General features: G+C 42.0%; 1 protein-coding gene across 2 annotated transcripts in view; it reads left to right on the forward strand.

Annotated features, from left to right (window-relative positions):
• Positions 1-10,828: 10,828 nt before the first annotated feature.
• The window catches only part of LOC144033878 (band 4.1-like protein 1), a 43,760-nt gene continuing 34,029 nt past the window's right edge, over positions 10,829-20,559 (forward strand). Inside the window, exon 1 of one of the 2 annotated variants that reach the window (XM_077542259.1) lies at positions 10,829-11,039. The gene's annotated coding sequence lies outside the window, so the exon portion shown is untranslated. The remainder of the gene's footprint in view (positions 11,040-20,559) is intronic. The other variant, XM_077542268.1, reaches the window with a different exon arrangement.

Consider the following 20,559-nt stretch of genomic DNA (forward strand, 5'->3'; position numbering starts at 1 on the left):
CTCGACTGCCGTCCAGGACACCCTCCGGCCTGGTCTTGATGGGTGAGCCAGGTTCCCATCTTCATGCCCCCCTCCGCCCGCCCTGTTTTTGGACTTTTTTGTTTTAGGGACGTCTGGGAGCCGTCCCTTGAGGGAGGGGTACTGTCATGTTTGGGTTCTGTTTTTCCTTGTGTGTCTCCCTTGGTCTTGTTAAGTGTAATCCTGCCCTTCCTCGTGTCAACTAATCAGTGCCCTCAGCCACTTGTGTCATTAGCGTGTGTGCATTTAGTCTCCTGTCTCCACTTTGTCTGTGTCCGTTCATTGTCATTTCCCTCTCGTCATGCTACCAGTTTTTGCCTTGTTGTCCTCCCCACGTTTTGTTTTCTCTTGCCATTTGGAGTTCGCTTTTGTTTTGTAGTAATTAAAGTCCTTTTTTGTACATCACCTTTGCCCCCCTGACAGACAAGACCTTTTCTGGATTTGTCTCTGTAATTCTCCCTATAATCCAGGAATTCTGAGGGGCAGTCCCCTGGGACGAAGTTCCTTTTGACCTTTGTCCATTTCTGTCACTCCTGTAGCTGTGGTAAATACTCTTTGATCCACCTTTTCCAAAACAAGTCTGCTATGTATTGGACCTGTTTACATCGCCGGCGGGAGTAACTGTCTTCTTTGCAAAACAGACCGGGTGGAAGGCTGGGCTTGGATTTGAGAAGCATGAGATGATTGGGTGTCAAGGCCTCCAAAATTATTTTGGTCAGTGGATTCCTCAGTGAGTGGTCTGCTGTTAAGACTCAATTCTACTTCACAGAGTACTGTGTGGAGACCCTCTTCATCCAGATTTTGAGTCCTCAGCGTTGAATTGAGAATTTTCCTAATGGAGCGAATTAACCTCTCCCATACTCCGCCATAATGTGATCCAGTAGGAGGGTTAAATGTCAATTTTATTCCTTTCAATGAGAGGGTATCATTGATTTTTTTTTTCCAGGTTCCATTGCTCAATGGCTCATTTTAGTTCTCTCTCTGCACCAATGAAATGAGTGCCTTTGTTGGAATGCAGCTCTTTGATTTGTCCTCTTCTTGCAATGAAGCGCCGTAGGGCATTAATAAAGGAGTCAGTGTCCAGCGATGATGCTACTTCAATGTGAACTGCTTTTATTGCCAAACATGTGAAGATTATGCCATATCTTTTTACAAGACTCCTTCCCCGCTTAATGTCAAAAGGGCCAAAGTAGTCCATTCCAACATAACTGAAGGGATGTTCGTCCACCGTCTGTCAACAGGCAAGTCTGCCATTTGCTGTTGGCCTGCAGCTAATTGTAGCCGACGACAAACAACACACTTTGACAACACCTTTTTTGTGGCAACACTGGCACCAGGGATCCAGTAGCGCTGCCGTAGTCTTGATAACACATGGTTCACACATGGTTCCTGCCACCATGGCCAACCTCCTGGTGCACATGCCTTATAGTTATGTTTGAGATGTTGGGGTCTCTAGGTATTATAGCTGGATGCTTAGACTCCTTCATGCATGGTGCCCTCCAATTCTCCTTCCTCCAGTATGGGACTGAATTGTATATGTGACTGCTTCGTTTTACACATTCACCCTTCTGCAGGCTGTATAATTATTCTGGAAAACGTTTCTTTTGACATAACTTTATTATCTCAAATTCAGCCTGTTCAATCTCTTCCACCAAGGGAGAACCATGTAAAGACCGGCGCCGTGTCTTCCCGTGAAGTATCTCACTTCCAATCACTTTGGGTGAAGACTCGGGAAGCTGTGCAGCAACTTTGCACTGCATGTTTTGCCTTGTTGCATCCGTATCAGCGTCCGTATCAGTAGATATGTGACAGTACCGTAGCCCTGCTCACTTGATGCAGCTGAGAATTAGCTTCTCCATCAAAAGTGGGTTGCTTTAGGCATTGTCTGATGCAGAAGCCCTCTAACAATTGGAGCTCTTTCACCCATTCCATCCAGTGTTGAATTGTAGATAACGGTAGCGTGTCATCCCAGGCTACAACTCTTTGACACAAATCTTGAATGATTCTTTTGGCTATGAAGATGACTGGCGTCAGCACTCCCAATGGTTCATAGAAAGAGCTGACGGTTGACAATAATCCTCTCTTGGTAATGGGTCTGTTACGAAGAGTTACATTGAGTTTAAAGGTATCGCACTCCTAAAGCTCTCTCCACTGGTAGGATGTCCTGGTCAAGATCCAAGTCCTTAACTTCTTTTGCCTTTTCTTCGTCTGGTATTGCTGACAGCACACAACGACTATTGCTGATCCATTTAGTTAAATGGAACCATTCCCTAGCACAGATGGCTCTTAAGTCTTCACATAGTGACACAGCTTCATGTTCTGTGGGTACAGATGTGAGGAGGTCATCAACATAAAAACTGTGCAGGATGGTTTCAAACACCTTCTCTTCAGGCTGAAGGTGCGCTGTTCTGCTATCTCGCGGTTGTTTGGCATGCTTAAATTTCTGTCCCCCAGAGGTAAGGCAAGACTATAATGGCTATCACGCAATTTCACAGATCTTTCAGCCATTCTCTCTCTGGTCTTCTTTTGATAGTCCTGGTTGTTCATCCTGACTGTTTTCAGGAAAGTCTATCTTGAACTGCTGAATCCACATTTCATCGAGAGCAATAGCAGAAATTCTGTTCACTAAAACACTGGATTCATATACAGTAATACAATTGCCCAGTGGTCCATTTATAGTCCACCCAAGTCTTGTCTTTATGGCATATGACCCTTCATTTTCACTCTGAACAAATTCCAGGAGCTCCAAAGCTTTGGGTACATTTATTCCAATTAAGACCTCCACATCTGCATCTATTTCTGGTAGACAAATATGTTTCAAATGAGGCCATTTCCAGGTCCATTTGTTGTGGAATGTTGCTTTGCTGCATACATAACTTTGACATTTTGCAGTATACATTATGTCATATACAACAACACTGCCAACTTTCTCTTGGCCCATAAAGCGCAAGAGAATCTGTTTTTCTTCCAGCAAGATCCAATTTTTTCCATCAGACCCATTGTACAGAAGGATGCATAACTCCCTGGGTTTAAAACGGTGTAGGTTTCCACCACCTTTTTGACCTTTGATCGACTTAAGTCTCACGGGTGCAATTTTGCAACCTTGGTCACTGGCCCCAGTGAGACCACCGGTGTTGACCTTCATCATAGCTAGACATCCTTTGTATTAACTGATGGGCTCTTGTCTTTCTGCATATCTGCTTTATTATTTTTGATGGATGTGCAGCAAGCTGGGATGTCGTAAGCCACATACCTTACAGAAGAGGTGTTTCCTACATGCTCTGCTGATGTGCCCAGTGCACATAAAACCAAAGCAAACTCGGGAATTCCAACTTCTCACTGTGCTTTTTTTCCTCCAATAGACAGCATGACTCCAGAGTGTGGCTTCCTCCTTTGTAATAAAGACAAGTCTTCTCTGTTCCGTCTTTGACCCTTTTCTTTTTTGTATTTGTTTTGCTGCTGCTTGGTGCTGCTGTATTGTCTGCTGCATTTGTTTGGTGCTTTGATTCCAGCGTTCCTTCCTTTGCTACTGTTTATGCTCCTGCCAACCACATCCTGTATGTCGCCAAATATGGGGTCAAAAGAAATCTTCACTTGCTTTTCAATGAATGTTACAATATCCAAGAACATTACTCATCTCCTGAGGTTTTCCTGAATCACACACGCAACAGTTCTCCATTTGTCCCTCAGCTTATAAGGCAGCTTCTTGACGACATTGAGCATGTTAGCTGGTGTATTCAAATCACACAGATTATACACATCCTTCATGGCGGTACAACAACCACGCAAGAACAAACTGAACAACTGTAAAGCCTTTCCATCTTCTGATTTAATCTGTGGCCATAATAATATTTTGTTCAGATATGCAGATGCAATGTGATGTTCATTCCCAAAATGGTCACTGAGTAAAGCAGCCATTTCAGTCTCTGCCTTAAGGCAAGCAGGTGCTGTAGATGAACCTTTCGATGTTGAGCACTTGCTGCCTAGGTTTGATATGCTGTCGGTTGGTGCTACTGTATTCTGGTAGTCAAACGTTAAATGTGCATGAGGTTGTTCCATTTTATTTTTAATTAGGAATGTAATTTTCCAGGGAAGGATCCTCTTATTAGTTGATTTGGAAATTAAGATTTGTGTGAATTAAGCAGCTGATCATCAAGAAACCAATTACCAACTGCCACAATAAGCCACGCCACTTGCATCAAAACAGACACCTTGCAAGAGGCTCAGTATTGCGCATCAAATCCCCTCTCCACTGCGACACTGCGACGACTCTTTCTTGCATCCAACCAATAACACGTCAAAGTTCACACTGTTCTCAATATGCCACGTTAACAGAGGAACAGCTTACATCCTGCAAGCGAATTGAGAACTAAGTCATTTGCGTGTGTGAGCTGTCACACAGCATGTGACGTAATCGATGCGTTTGCACGGAAGATCCAATCCAATTCAATTTTTTTGCTAACAAAATTGTAGGTGACTATCCAGATACATTTTGGCCACCAAGAGGCTGAAATGGAGGAATCTTTACCTGCCAGACGCGCCGGCTGTCCACGTGTGCACAATCTCAATTGCTCCAACGGCCGCAACCATGTCCTTTCCACTTGCTTTCAAAAGCAATCTTGAGGGTGGTATTGATGTTCAATATGTTCAACTAGTGAGCTCCATGTGTATACCAGAAAGAACAACGTGCCTATGTGTGTGTCCCATTTACCAATCAGCACTCAATTCACCAGAAAATACTTAATCTATATGCATATTCAGTGTGTGCCACAAAGCTGGCACCTACAAGCAGCATTTACAAGTTTTCTCAAAAATCTATGGCACGCCTAATAATGAGATGCGTTTCCAAAGTTTGGAAATGTTGTTGTGCGACTTCGGTAAGCGCTCCGCTTGACTGACTGTGTGGGAGCATTTCTGCGGACACATTGCTTATACGATACGATACGATACGAAATACTTTTATTTTCCCCGTGAGGAACTTTTTCCTGGACTCCGTCCAGCTGCGGTTTACAGTAAGGAAAAAACAACAGAATAGAAAGAGATAAAATCAAAATTAAATAAGAAGTGCAGCAGTAGTTTACAGAAAGAAAAACAACAGAATAGAGAGAGATAATTAAAATAAATAATACACACACACTCCTATATATATATATATATATATATATATATATATATATATATATATATATATATATATATATATATATATATATATATATATATATATATTGCACCACTTAGTTAATGTCGGTTATTAAGCAATTTGATGGATGTTGGCAGGAATGAGTTCTTGTAGCGGTTCAGCCTGGTTCTGGGGGCCCTGAATCTCCTGCCGGAAGGCAGTAGCTGGAAGTCATGATGCAGAATGTGAGTCGGGTCAGTAACAATTTTCTGTGCCAGTCTGGTGACGGACTGCTCATAAAGCATCTGTAGGGAAGGATGATTCCTGACCCCCATGATCTTCATGGCAGTCCGCACCAGACCGGCAATCTGTGACCTTGACTGCACAGTCAGGTTGCCGTACCAGGCCGCAATGCCGTATCTGATGATACTTTCCAATGCAGCCCGGTAGAACAGCATGATCCTCTGCTCCACTCCATAGACCCTCAGTCTGCGTAGGAAATAGAGACGCTGTTGGAGTTTGGAGCAGAGACTTCCAACGTGTACCCTCCAGCTCAGTGTGTTGTCAATGTGGACCCCCAGATACCTGTATGAACCCACCTGGCTGATGTGATTGCCTTTAATGACGACTGGCCCGTGGTCACCAACAGTTTTTGGATCAAATATCACCTCCTCTGTCTTCCCCACATTGAGCACAAGATGATTCCGGTCACACCACTGGACAAATTTCTCTATTTCTGAGAAATAGTCCAGTGGGCTACCGCCGGCCTGCAGCAAGCTGACGATAGCTGTGTCATCAGAGAACTTAATGATAAAGTTCTCAGGGTGTGATGTCACACAATCATTTGTGTACAATGTGAAGAGGACCGGGGAGCTGACGCAGCCCTGTGGGGCGCCTGTGCTTATCAATCTGGGTTCCGAGAGGGAGCTGTTGACCCTGACTTGCTGTCCTGGCTGTGTCAGGAAGGAGTGATACCACCTCGAGATGTACGGGTTCGCATTCATCTCCTTCAGTTTACCCAAAAGCAGGTGCGGCTGCATTGTGTTGAACGCTGAGCTAAAGTCAACGAACAACACACGTGCATAAGCTTTAGGGACGTCCAAATGTTTGCTGACCAGATGTGTGATGCTGTTGATAGCATTGTCAGTGCCGTGACCCCGCTTGTAGGCAAACTGAAGGGAGTCTAAGTGTGCATCCACCTCCCCCCTGAGCCGAGTCACCATCAGCCTCTCGAAACACTTCATGACAATGGAAGTTAGAGCCACAGGCCTGAAGTCATTATTGACCACAGGACATTATTTTTTAGGAACCGGGGTGATTACTGATTTTTTCCAGAGACTGGGAATGGAGTGTGAGTCCACAGATCTCTGGAAGATGGGCTGCCATGCCGCTGTGAGCTCCTCTGCACAGGATTTTAGCAGAAGGGCAGATATCCCATCTGGTCCTGAGGCCTTCTTTGTGCAGACAGACCTAAAAGCAGATTGGACATCATGGGGATGAATGACCAGCCTTGAGTCCTGCTCATTCACTGAAATGGACCTCAGGACCTCCCCACATTCAGAGGAGAAGTCCTGGGTTTCGAATCTTAAATAAAAGTCATTCAGCTCCCTTCCCTTCTGGAGGTCATTTAGAGTGCTGAGACATTTTTGAGCAGGAGTCAAGTTGGTGATCCTCCTCATGGTGTCCCACATTTTCTTAGAGTTGTTAGCAGCAAAGTGTTTTTCTATAGTCTCTTTGTGCTTCCTTTTTGCTTCTTTAAGCATGTGTTTGAGTTCTTTTTGAACCAGTTTGAGCTGGGCTCTGTCCTGGCTCTTAAATGCCCTTTTTTTGCGGTTAATACAGTCTTTAACCTCCTTAGTAATGTACGGTTTGTTGTTGGGGTAAACAGTTATTTCCTTTGTTGGTATGATGTTGTCCACACAGAATTTAATATAGTCAGTTACAGTCACAGCAGCAGTATCCACATCCAGTGTCATGTCTGGGTAGAGCTGGCTTTGGTTGAGGGCCCCGATTGGTCCTGAGTGGATGCCTGCCCTTCCGCAGGCTGATCAATCCGGGCCCTCAGCCACTTGTGCCTGGCCCCAGGTGTGACTAATCCCCTAATTAGTGTGGGTGCATTTAATTCCCGGGTGGTGATCAGTCCCTTGTGGGATCATTGCAAGATGAAAACCGGGGCCTCCGTGCACCGTCGCAGTTGTTTTTGAACGCAGTCAGAGATGAAGGCGGCGGCGCTGCTGGCGTTCCCGCTGGGCGGAACGTACACGGCGCAGAGAAAAATGTTTCCAAACTCCCTCGGCAGGTAGCCCGGCCTCAGACTTAGGCAGAGGAGCTCCACGTCGGGGGTGCAGGTGATCTGCCGCACCGCGTAATTCAGACACCAGTTGTCATTAATGTAAATGCAGACGCCCCCACCTCTGCTTTTTCCCGACGCCTCAGTCCTGTCGGCGCGAATGAGTGAGAATCCCTCGATCTCACACAAAGAGTCTGGGATGTCGCTGTGGAGCCATGTCTCCGTGAACACCATGGCGCAGGCGTCACGGTGCTAGCGGCAGGCTGAGGTGAGGCTCCTCAGCTCATCCAGCTTGCTCTTTAAGGACCTCACGTTGCCGAGCAGCAAGGACAGCAGCGCTGGTCTGCATCCTCTCCTCCGGAGCCTTTGCCGTGCTCCACCTCGTTGTCCTCTTCTCCGGCGGCGTATTCCCCGGTCTGCTCGCCGAATCTCCTCCGGCAGGTCGGGGGGTGGTGTGTCGCCTGTTGAACGGAGGGCCCAGAGCGCGTCTCTGACGTATGACAACAAAGCCAAAGCCATGTCATTCCTTTGATCTTGTTAGATTGTTAGATTAGGCTCCGTTCGGAGCCCCGACGTGTGCTGTAACTCGCGTAGGAGTCGCGGACAGATTGAGCAAGTGGCTCATAATTTAAAAAAGTTAAAAATTAAAAGTTGGAAGAACTGCAGCTTTTCCACGGAGCCCGTGTCGCAGACGTGCTGCGCCAACGTGATCGGGTCAGAAGGGGCCACCACATTGCTTACAGCGAGTGTCGTCGTCCATAGCAGCCGCCAATTGACGCACAATGAGAGTGCGCAAGTCAACAGGCTGCTATCTTCGTGTGGGAGAGGAGGCGGAAAACCGGCCTCCTCACCAACGGAACAAACAAATCCACAAGTGCTCACGGCAACACGTAAGTGAATGTTTGTGTCGTCATAAAGTAGTAGACGTCATGAAGCCATCAACCAACATCAAGGCGGCTGGCAACCCACGGACGGAGCCGCTAGGTAAAAGGCAATACAAGTTAGAAGAAGATACTAGCGAATTTTAAAACAAGCCAAGCAACCATAGGCAAGACGTCAACAGTCGCTGACTCCCACCGTAAGTATTCATGAACTTGAAGCCTCACTCAGCGATGAGGAGCGGAGTCATGCCAAGATGGAAGGGGAGCTCCAAAGTTTATACATATAATTAAAAAGTGAAAAATACACTGAGCCGTTGCAGCCAACGGGGGCGGGAAACCCCGCTTCCCCGATCAACAAGATCACAGGCCACCAGTGACGGATACGGAAACAAAAGAACAGCGGTAAACAGCGCTGCGAGTTACAGAGTGAGAAGGTTCAAAGAGACACGTTTCCGGCTACGCTCTTCCTTTATACATGAGGGTCACGTCAGCCGGAACAATGGACATATCCTTTATGAATTCTTTCTCGAGTGACGCATGCGCGTGGGGAATTTCTGTGCTATTTCAGCACCGCTACCTGGTGGTCGGGAGGGACGAAATAGAACATGTTTCACTTTTTGCGGCCTCACTGTTGCGCGGATTTTTTGTGTTTGCAATTTTGGATGCATTTAATTTACAATAATGTACCTATTTTATAAAATTTATGAAGTTTTGAACATTCAGAATGTTTAAACAAGAGAGAAATGTAACAAAACGTAAATGCCTCGATGAGAAGTGGAAAAACTGTGTGGTGAGGGGTTTTAGAGCCTTAAAACAATTATAATAAATATATAACATAAAGCTAACTACTTTGTGGATTTCATTTATTGCAGGTATTTTTGGAACTTTACCCCAGTGGAAAACGAAACACTGTATACAGGAAATGCGACCCTGGTTGAGGACTGGAAGGCATGATGAGAACCTGAAAGAGTCAACTGAAAGACAATGTCTTGGTGCGTTTGCTTTAAGAAACTGACATCTATGGTGATTGGACTGGGAGGCAGCGCCAAGCGAGTTACGCCACAATTTGTGAATGGATAGTACATGCTTGGGCTAATGTGTCTGTTTGCACTGTTCGAACTCAAAAAGTTATTTATTGATTTTTATTTTATGATTTGAAGATGCCAGAACTTGTACATAGTTTTTAGTTTTTAAATAAATATGATTTAATATTTTAAATAAATAATTATGTTTTTTAATAAATCAGACTTTATGTTCAAGCAGTTACTCAGTACTTGAGTAATCTTTTTAGTGAATACTTTTTTACTTGTACTTGAGTGATTTTTTTTTAGGACTACTTTTTACTTTTATTTGAGTAATATTATTTTGAAGTAACTCTACTCTTACTTGAGTACAACTTTTGGCTACTCTACCCACCGCTGGCCATGAGACAAGTGTTGCATGACTAATGTGAGAAACAAGTAGACTTCAATGCTTGTAGTTTCTTTCACTTTTTCCCCCCAGACCATTACCAGTACGAATGCTCAACTGTATTCATCAATATTGATATCATCAAGTAGCCTACCGATAGCATGAGTACTTTTCATACATAACATAACCCAATAAAAACTAAAAACAATGACAGATAATTTGAAAAAAAAAAGCCCTGTACTGTATCTGACACATTGACAAACATAATGGTGAAGTCAGTAGCTGGATTCAAGTGTTATCATGTTAACCCTGAATTAAACATGAGAGACAGATGTTTGATACCAGTGCAGATGCTCAATTCGTGAGTAATCACCAATACCGTTACCAAGTACAGATATCAATAGTTATTTTGCTTCATAAGCCCCCCCCCCCCCCCCGAAAAAGGCCATACCAGTATCACCCGCCGTCACGAATATACCGATACCTTGAAACGAGGCCTGGTATCAGCCTGATACCGATACCTGATATCGGCAGCCTACTTGCTCATCCCTAGTGGACATTCAAATAGCTGCAAAGTGCAAACTGAGATTACATTTTCACATACTGGATGTATTCGACACTTTTCCGCTCATAATGGCGACTGTCGCTTATCATCTGCAAACACAATGTCTGATTCTTTAGGATGCTTTAAACATGTTTTGTTTGTTAAGTGACAGTTCAGATTTAATTTTGTACTGATCATGTGTGGGACAGTCACAATGCTCAGTTCACATTAAAATAATATAGGCTAGTTCATGGTAGGGCATGTGTTTTGTTCATTGATGCAATATGGTTTTGTTTATTTATTTTATTATTAATATTATTATTTTTTAATTTAGATACCTGATAGCTAAATTTGCTGATTAAAATTTTTATTTAGTCAAAAACATAATAGGTATTTTTAGTTTGTTGTTACGTCTATTTTATTTCTAGCTTTTGGGCGCGAGATGTAAAAATAGACCAGTTTAAAAATAATAGTGATTAGAAAAAAAAAAAGTAAATGTGAAAAGACGACGTGATGCTGCGTGGCAAATGCTGAGTGGCGCTCACGCACATCACGCACGACGTTAGGAGTTCCCCTCTCCTCCTCCCCCTCCTGGGTTCGGCGAAACCTTTCTCGCCGGCTTGTGGTTGCTTGCTGTCCCCGCCTGCAGGGCTTCATCTCCCGGGCAGAAGAAAGGCGCTGTACGGTGCGACGGTCTACATACTCGCCGCTACCTCCATGATCGGCATCCGGTAGCCTACTGACGCCTGGCACCCGAACCTGGCACCACCACAGGTACGACTTGCGAGTTGTTTGGAGCGCTAGCTGAACAGGTGCACGTTGCGTTTGGCCGCCTGTAAATGACATTTTAGGGCCAGCTGCATCCCGGTCGTACAAAGGCAACGCTTTGTCTCCCTTGCAAAAAGGACAGAGGGCGTTGACACGTTGAATGCGCCCACTATGCTGTGCATCACGGCGTTGTGGTGTAGATGTAACCAGATCATCTTTATATTTCATGCATATAAGGCCCAGTGTGCAGAAGCTGTCAGCAGGTGCACCTTTCTTATCGTAGCATCTCCTCCCTCTCCATCATCATTCCGAGAAGAATCATGTGTGTGTATGTGTTTTAATCGTGCTTCTTCGGGCTTTGAAGTCGAAGATGATCATGTAATGAGCTCATTGAAGATGGTGTGTGTGTGTGTGTGTGTGTATTGTCGCGGGTGTGGCTGAGGGGGCAGACGTGGGCGCTTCATAGACATCAGGGGGGTCTGTGCAGTGTGCACGCTGTGCATTGTGTGCAGAAGTGGTGGTCTAGTGAAGCAACACGTTTATTGAAGATAAAAGGGGAATACTGGCTGAAATGCAGTCAGATCGCTTTTATTAAAATCAGTGAATTTGTGATAAATGTAAGTTTATCGAAAACAAAGCTTCAAATTTTACATTAGAAATTGCTCACAAAAAAAAGGAACCGCTAAAGGTTGAATAACTATGCAGGTTAATTCTGGGGTCACCAACATAGTAGCCCCCACAGACCACATGAGTATATATACTGTGGGCCTGTTCTAAAAATAGCACACCAGTGATGTGATATTGTGATTTTTAAATGATTATTTGAAATGAGGTTTATAAAAATAAAATGCTGCCTATTATTTATCTAATTCCTAGTAAGATTCCGTTTGCGAACGGTTTTAATTATGATCTGCTTACAGAAAATTTGCGAGTTAGTAAAAGGTGATTTGTGATTGGGAAGGGCTGACACTACATCCTTTTTTCACTAAATTGCTTGTGTTGTTGCTTGTAATTCTCTGCAGTCAAGCTAGGAGTGAAAGCAAATCAAATGGAACATAGATTTGGAGGAAGATATCTTACTAAAAATAAAATGCAAACAGATGAATCTAAGTTTAGCCATCAAAGTGTCTGTTTCTTGTAGCACAATGCTAGAGAATTGTACCATCCAACACGTTTTGTATCAACACCTCTGGATTTGTTAGACTGGAAAAGCCAAGAATGTTGTTTTTGCTCATTGTGTTCACGCTGTGGGTGTTCTTATGGGCTGCAATCATGCCAAAGGCAGAAAGAAGTACGTCTCAGATTCTGATTTCGTGGAGGCCAAGTCCAGAAGGGGGCAAATTAAATCCACAGTCCATCCATCTGTCCACTCATGCATCAGCGACTCTCATTCTCTAATCATCCCCTCCCATCTCAGACGATCTGGTGTGTATTTTAGTAACATTTTTGAAACGGACACAATACTCGGCTGCCTGACTGTTAACAGGCTGTTGCCAAGTTGGCTGGTGGGCTTACTTACAATATGTAATTGAATAGAATATGAGGATCACATTATGATAGGAAAAATGTGCATTACCTCAGACTCCTCAGTTAAAATTTTTTTTAATCCTGCAGCTGTAGATTTAGACATGCAGTCACTTCATCCAAATAACTTTGGGTCAGCGTGTTCTCCGAGAATCACGCTAAGGGTAAAGCTTAGGTCACAAGCAGCTGCGCACATCACTCATTATGCACACTCATCATCAATTTCCCCCTTGAGATGTATTGAAGATTCATCCTTTGATTGAAACATAACAGCATATTGATGCGGAGCCAACCACAAGATGAACACGTGGAGTCGAAGTGACAGCACTTTTTTAAAAGTTGGATTAAAGATGGGAGCATGTAATAAATTATCACTTTTTCCATCCCAAATGTATAAACAGCCAAACCACGACATTGAATGTTCTGGCGTATCTGTCTTCTGAGACCACTTTAAAATTGACAACTTTAAAGTTATGACTTCATGATAATCCCTCGGTTTTCACTGGTGAGCATCGACTCATAAAGTTAAAGCTGCACTTTGTAACAATTTCCCACAAAATGTCTTTGCGATAGCCTTTTTATTTGATCATTTATGACTGGAACATTTTTAAATTAGTAGATTAACACCTTAGCTGTTCATAATGGGAAGTTTTTAGACAAGATTCGGGTTAAAATTTCCCGCCCTCTGTCTGCGGATGTGATGCAGTTTCATTTTTTGGCCACAGGTGGCAGTAGCTATTCGAAATTCAATTCTCTGTGTTCAGTAGCTTAAATTGTTATTCAGTTATTGTTTCTGTAGGTTTGGCGTCAACCTGATATTTTCAAAACAACCAACATTCTCCAATTTTAAATAATACCATACCAACAACATTTGATATTTTCCCTCCCCCATTTAATATTTTGGCCTTAAATGATGACACATCCTGTGTGTTCTCAGTGCGTGAATGCAGATAGTTGAGAGCATGTTGTTCATGTTCCCATCTGATTAAGGGTTAGGGTGTTTAATATTGTATCTAATTATTTCTTAACTACGTTATTCTTCCATTGCAGTGGACTTCAAATAGTTGAAAGAATGAAAGTCTTAAAATCCATCCATTTTCTAGCGCTTAACCAGTCAATGTGTGATCACATAAATATAATGAAGTGACCCTCAACTTAGCACCATGCATAGTTTCACAAATAGTTCTTAATCTTCTTAACAAGATCTCCAAAATATATACAGTATATATAGTAAATGGAATCACTATGAAAACATGAAATACAAACATGAGATTTTCAAGTTTTGATGAAGACACTGTAAAAGACTAAACTTGAGCCACTTGAGGCGGGCATTAAGTATATCAATTTTCAGCAATCACACCTGTAGGTTTGTGTAGGCACAGGAAAGTGCCCATTTAATCTGGAGGGTGTGGTTTCACACAAGCAGCGGACACACCCACAGCATTTGAGAGCAGAGACAATGGCTTAATTTTTCATGATTTTTGATGGTTTCATTATGTTAGCTTTTAATCATTAAAATGATTTATTTTCTTTGGAAAATTTTATTCACTTTACAGGGGCTTTCACAATTAGTTTTGTAATTGTAGTTTTGCAGTGGAGGTGTTATGTACTACAAGTGTGCTAAGCTTTGACAGAAATTTCAAAAGCAAGCGTGAAAGTATCAATACTGAATTTTATTTTACCAATTCCTATCAATATATTCACCCACGTCGAATTTTTACGTAAGTACTCCTGGGTATGCTAGTGTCCTTCTTCAAATTGTATGTACCGTTCAAATGATGTTATTTAAAGGTCAAATACTGTAAGTGCATACTTTTTTTCGTGTGTCAGTGTGCTGGCTGATGTCACGTGCAAAATTGTCGCTCACCCTCTTCCACCCACTGCCTCTGTCTCCTCCACGTCAGTGTTCGCACTTCTACAGGAGCTGTCACTGCCTTCAATATAGCACCAGGCGACGCTTCACCTCTCAAGTGTGTCAACAGGCAAAATAGTGCCTGGAGGCTCTTCTCTTGTGTTTTTTTCCCTTCTTTATCTTATTTTGATATGCTTGGCAGAAGATGTTAGCCTGGAGTTTCCACAGCAACTGCATATTAAAAAGGCCCGCCTGATGACTTTGTTGTGTTCATTGTCATAAAAGTCAACATTTTCACTTTTGCAAAGCAAAAAATGGAACATAGGGCATAACATCACCCCCGCCACTGATTGAAGAGTTGCACATTGTCAGTTGGACTACATTCGGATGAAGATGACACGGTCTTGAATTGGGTGTGATGTGATGAACTTCAATTAGTCACATGTTCATAGGGCTGGCCGATTTTTTTTTAAACAAAAAAATGTAATTAGGATTTTCCCCCTATTTATTTATATATATATATATATATAAGCTTGTAAATGTCTATAAGCAATTAGGATAAAATATCAAATTTACAGCAGGCTAAAGATTTCCTCGCTCCGGTGATTGAAAAAAACCCATCAATGTTCTAATTTTTTTAATCGTCCACAACAAAACACTCAAATTAATTCAAAAACTCGATTTATCGCCCAGCCCCACAAGATGAATCTCATCTTGTGTTTCGATTTGACCAGATAATTCTGAATTAAACTGTCAAGCCATCTTAATTTCGGGGCACAAATCATGCCAAGTTGTCTTAAGTTTTGAGCTGATGCACTTGTTGCTATCTTTTGAGAAGATTGTTGTCCACAGCTTTGTGTCAAGTTTTGGTTTAAAAGTGACAAAAGTGATGCTGTCATTGGAAAAATTTGATTAGAATGGGAACAGCACAGTTTTGGCATTTATAATATTTGGTTTCTAATCTTCACTTTTCCTAACAGTTTGTTTTGACCCTTAACCGGATGTGCTGAATTTTGGAAATTTTTGTATGTGTAGATGTATTGTATTGTATACTTTATATTGTGTATTGTATAGGTGTGTTTGTAGGTGTTTTTTCGTCTGTGTTTGATGTGCCCTGTTCTGTTGGCATTTATGAATGCAAAGCCAAAACTGAAAGTATACTCAACAAAAATGCAAACACAACATTTTTGTTTTTGCTCCCATTTTTTATGAGATTAACTCAAATATTGCTCTCTGAAAGGTGCAGTTTTGTGAAAAACTGACTGGGTTCCCAGACCCCCCCCAATAAACAAACAAACAAACAACTACAACAAACAAACAACTACAACAATCAAACCAAAACTACACCTTTCAGAGTTGCCTTTTATTGTGGGCAGTCTAAAGACACACCTGTGCGCTAATCATGGTGTCTAATCAGCATCTTTATATGGCACACCTGTGAGGTGGGATGGATTATCTCGGCAAAGGAGAAGTGCTCACTATCACAGATTTAGACTGGTTTGTGAACAATATTTGAGAGAGTGTTGTGTATGTGGAAAAAGCTTTAGATCTTTGAGTTCATCTCATAAAAAATGGGAGCAAAAACAAAAGTGTTGCATTTACATTTTTGTTGCGTATATGAGCAAGCTTGCGCCATGTGGCTGGCGCTGCAAAAACCAAGCACACAGTGTAAGCGACGAACAATTAGATTTTTACATGATATTTCAGTGGCACAGATGTCTTTGCGAAAAATAAATAATAAAACACACAAAGGCAAGGCAGCTGGGAAGCATGCAAGGAGATAATTGGCTGGTGGAAAAAAAATGGAAATAGGGTGGAATTTAAAGGAATACAAGACTTATGAAAAGCTAACAAGCTATTCTGTGAAATGTTTAATTTAAACTCTTCCCTGAATTTTTTTTTGTCAATTTATGTTGAGCGATTATGATTTTCAAGCACTTTTTATGAATATTTTTGCATTAAGTACAGTATCGGCTCTTTTGGACAGTCACGTGATCATCGTGACGTATCACGTGAGTAAAATACACATTGATTGAACAAAGACACTCATGCGGAATTATTGCGTCCCTCAGCGGACAAAAAGGTCAAAGGTGGAATTACGCCCTATAGCAAAGAAGCACTTCTTCAAAAGCAGTACAGCCACGGAGGACTCGACACAGATTTGTGTCCAGCCGAAAGCGGGGTTGAAAGTGGCCGATAACAACTCATTCAGCCGGCCGGCTCGTAAATCAAAGTTGGGGACTGTCTACATGTTGCATGTTACAGAGGCTCAAATTACCAGTCAAGTCACCATTGACATTGTTCACTCTGGAAATGTAATTTGTGGACGGTCCCTAACCTGGACGGTAAATATCCGGGTGACTTTTACTCTACTAGGCCAAGCTACATGTTGTGTGCTCAGCGCGCTTTAGCCCACATTAGGAGAGGCCACACCCCACCGCCCCACCCCCACACGGAATAACATGAAACCTGACCTGCTGAGGAGTTTTACTCTGATCAGAATTGGCGCATTACGCCAGCAAACTCCCATTGACATGAACGAAGGCGGCTTTCATTTACGCACGGGATACGTCATCACGATCAAGTGACCAGGATAATGGCGTTCACCACAGTATGTTCTTATTTTGATACTTCATCGGTTTAAAAGAAAATTCAGGGAATAAAATGCTAGCGATATTTTCACTTTTATTCTTTATAGACAATGTCTAATCCAATACTAGAAAATTGCTTTAACAGTAGGGAAAACTGTCAGAAAATCAGGAAGTAAAGCTCATAAAAACAGGAAAATTATGCCCCCCTCCCCAATAGAGGACTATAAATTGACTCCATGTGTTAACCCTTCTTGAGTGAATGCTTCCACTACTACTACCACAAATTTTTATTTTTTTTTAACAATACTTGATCCACAGAGCTTTTGCAGCCTCACTGCTTCAGTAGATGAATCATTTATCTCTGCTGCTTTGGGATATGAATTGCAGCAGACTGAAGCTGTGCTATGCAATCTGTCTCCAACAAAGCACAGTGCCAAGGGTCTGAAGCATATGTGTGTGCGTGTGTGTGTTTCTTCCTTGGACAAGGACATCTTGCCACTCCCTTTCACCCAACCCCCACCCATGGTCTTGTGCTGGTTTCCCAGGGCCGCCCTCAGCCCAGTTAAAATTGATGGGTTGGCTGCGTGTGCCATTAGGAGGCAAGTGCTGATTGTAAATCTGAGAGATTGCAGGAAAAGCATGATGACATGGCAAGGATCATTGCAGCATGTGCGGTGATTGGTTAACATACAGCTTGTGTGTAGAGGTCAGTGATGAGACACCGATTTATCTCATACACAGCTTACAGAATTTCCTTTTCAATACAGGACATGCAGAGGCACTGTCACTCTACAGTTTGAGTACTTATCAAACAAAATGTATGTTTGTCGGGGCGCTTCTATACTCAATGCGCAGAGCACATGGCTCTTTATTTGAAGGAGGACTTAAATCAGTGGTGGGCAAACTTGTAAGTTTTGGATGTTTCCCTTCTCCAACACAGCTGGTATGTGATCAGCTCATCAGCAAGCTCTGCATAAGCCTGATAACGATCCTGTTAAATGGAATCAGCTTTTGTTGGAAGAGGGAAACCTCAAAAATCTGCAAGACTCCGGCCCAAAGAGGACCGAGTTTGCCTACCCCTGACTTAAATGTTACTGAAGGGTCGTTCCATGTCACATCACCCAGTCGGTTTAACTAAGCAGATATTGATTTTAATGAAACTTGGTGTACTTGTTGATAGTGATAGGACAAATTCTAAATGTAATCAAATTTTAGGTCAATAAGAGCTACAGCCCGCCAAATTGTTACATTTTGGGCAAAAAAAGGGCGTGGCTGCCTTCCTTTGGTGTTGTTGGAAAAGAAAATCAACAAGGAATACAAATCTGCAATCATCAAGTTTCATTAAAATCAAGATTTGCTTGCTTAAAATTTTCTGATTTTTGGGGGGTGATTTGGCATGGAATGACCCAAAAAGGTGTGGCTAAATTGATTGACTAATATTTGGTTCTACCATGTTACAAATGGGAATTGAAAGTGTTAGCACCTCACAGCAAACAAGTGCAAGTGAGCTTTGCCATTGCTGCAGGGTTGCAAAATACCACTGATGTGTACTTTATTTTACGGGGTTAATTAAAAAAAATTGGGGTGTGTGTGTTTTTTTTTTTTTAAGAAAGTGTTTCAACTTTGGGATTCCTCTTTGTTTTTGTTTTGTAACTATCTTATGATAGTCACATTAATATTGGAGCTGATCTGCCTTCAGTTGTCCATCAGCCCTGAAATTTCAGAACTCAGACCGGCCCACTTAAGTTCACATTTTAATGAACATGCACAATTTTACAGTTTGTGTGTCAATGTAAAATAGATGAGCATTCCCTCCAATGATATTCATATTGCATTATATATAAATAAAGATGACTTGACTTGATCAAAAATGTAATTTACAATTGAATGCTCTTACAAGAGCACGATCATTGTTCATTTGAACAAGTATGTGAACATAAAATGGGCACACAAAAAAGGATAAAAAGAAACCAATAAGAAAATGCACATTAAAAGGGATAAGTCTTTTTACACTTCACAAGACACACTTACCAAATGAAGTCAAACCAGCAAGATTAAGGCAGCTAACACTGTACTCTTATTTTGAAATGTATTCTCACCACTTCTGGTGCACTACTGAGCCGACTGACGGTAATTGTAGGAGGCTTTCCCATCATGCTTTTCTGCTGGTCCTAGTAACACTTGTGATTGTGTTTTGCCTCTTTTATGTGTTATTTTTGTACAGACAAGGTTTAATATATTTATATTGTTATTGTTTCTAGTCGCGGATTAAAGTTTTGCTACTTTTGATATTAAATTATTGTAACTCCGTGACACCCTTAGTAACAAAAGCAGGTATTCAGTGCTATATATAATATAATGACCTGGAAGATTTCAGTTACAGTTGATTGACAATGAGACAATTTAACATGACGTGGATACTCTTCGGCCCGAAATATACGGCGGCCCACCGGGAATTGTACCGCTCATCCAGATGGCCCAGTCTGGGTCTGGTTGTTCTCCAGATGTGGTAAATTGTTAACCGGAATCTAGCATGCAGAATACTGAATAAAATGTGACCGAATTTTTTGCGTGCGATGTGATTGGCTTTTTGACCATTGTAGGTTGAGCTCCACCTCTTGCCTTTAGCCAGCTGGTCAGGATCCAGCTCAACCTAAATGAGGACAGGTGTAAAAGAAAAAAAAAAGACTGAATGGACTTCAGGTTCTTGATTAGCTAGTTGTAGTGCTACTTTGTGCCGTGGCTCTTTTTTTTTTCTCCTTCAGCCTGGAATGAAAAAAAAAATCACTTTTAAAAACGGAGTGGATCGATGATAGAGAAAGAAGTGCATTTCCCCCTACCCTGCTCACTTTTGATAAATCCCTTTCAGGTTGCGAAATACACAAAGAAAGAGTGTTTGCTACAGCGACCTGCAATCATTGACTTTCTTTCCATCAGTCATCACTTAATGTTTACTCTTGGTGACAATTGCAGTAAGAGGAGCGCTATAAACAGAACATCAATGCTAACTTTTCTAGTATGGTAGCTTTTGTTTATTGGCGCAGTACAGCTTGATTTCACACTCTGTCAAACTGCAGCATCATATTAGACACAATAAATAAGTGAAAGAACATCTCTTCAAAAAGACTATAAGAAGTGAATCAGGGCACACCAATCAATAGTAATTCTCTGTATTGAACTTGCCACAATCACAAGACAGTGGCCATTGGTTGCTGCACACAAGATGAAAACAGATTGTTGCAAGTCAAATCTTATTAAATGTGGGATTAACCTAAGGCTCCCGATATGTTCACATAGAGAAAACATATGCTCTTTTTGTCCTTTGCCTCTTTTGAGCACGCTCTAAGTTCACAAATTTGATAAGGCAATAACTTTGCTGTATGTAACCAGTAAAATGTCAAGACATCTGTTTAATACAAGAAGATGTATAAAAAAAAATTGTGGGGTTCGTAGGCAATGGGGTTTCCCTATGCCTCAGAGGAGTGTTGATGTGGAGTTTCTTGGCCCATCAAGCCAGTTCTTAAACCTTTGTTATAAATTGCAATTGTTTGTGGGTGGA

This window comes from Vanacampus margaritifer, chromosome 1 (assembly GCF_051991255.1).
Source record: "Vanacampus margaritifer isolate UIUO_Vmar chromosome 1, RoL_Vmar_1.0, whole genome shotgun sequence".
NCBI classification, from domain to species: domain Eukaryota; kingdom Metazoa; phylum Chordata; class Actinopteri; order Syngnathiformes; family Syngnathidae; genus Vanacampus; species Vanacampus margaritifer.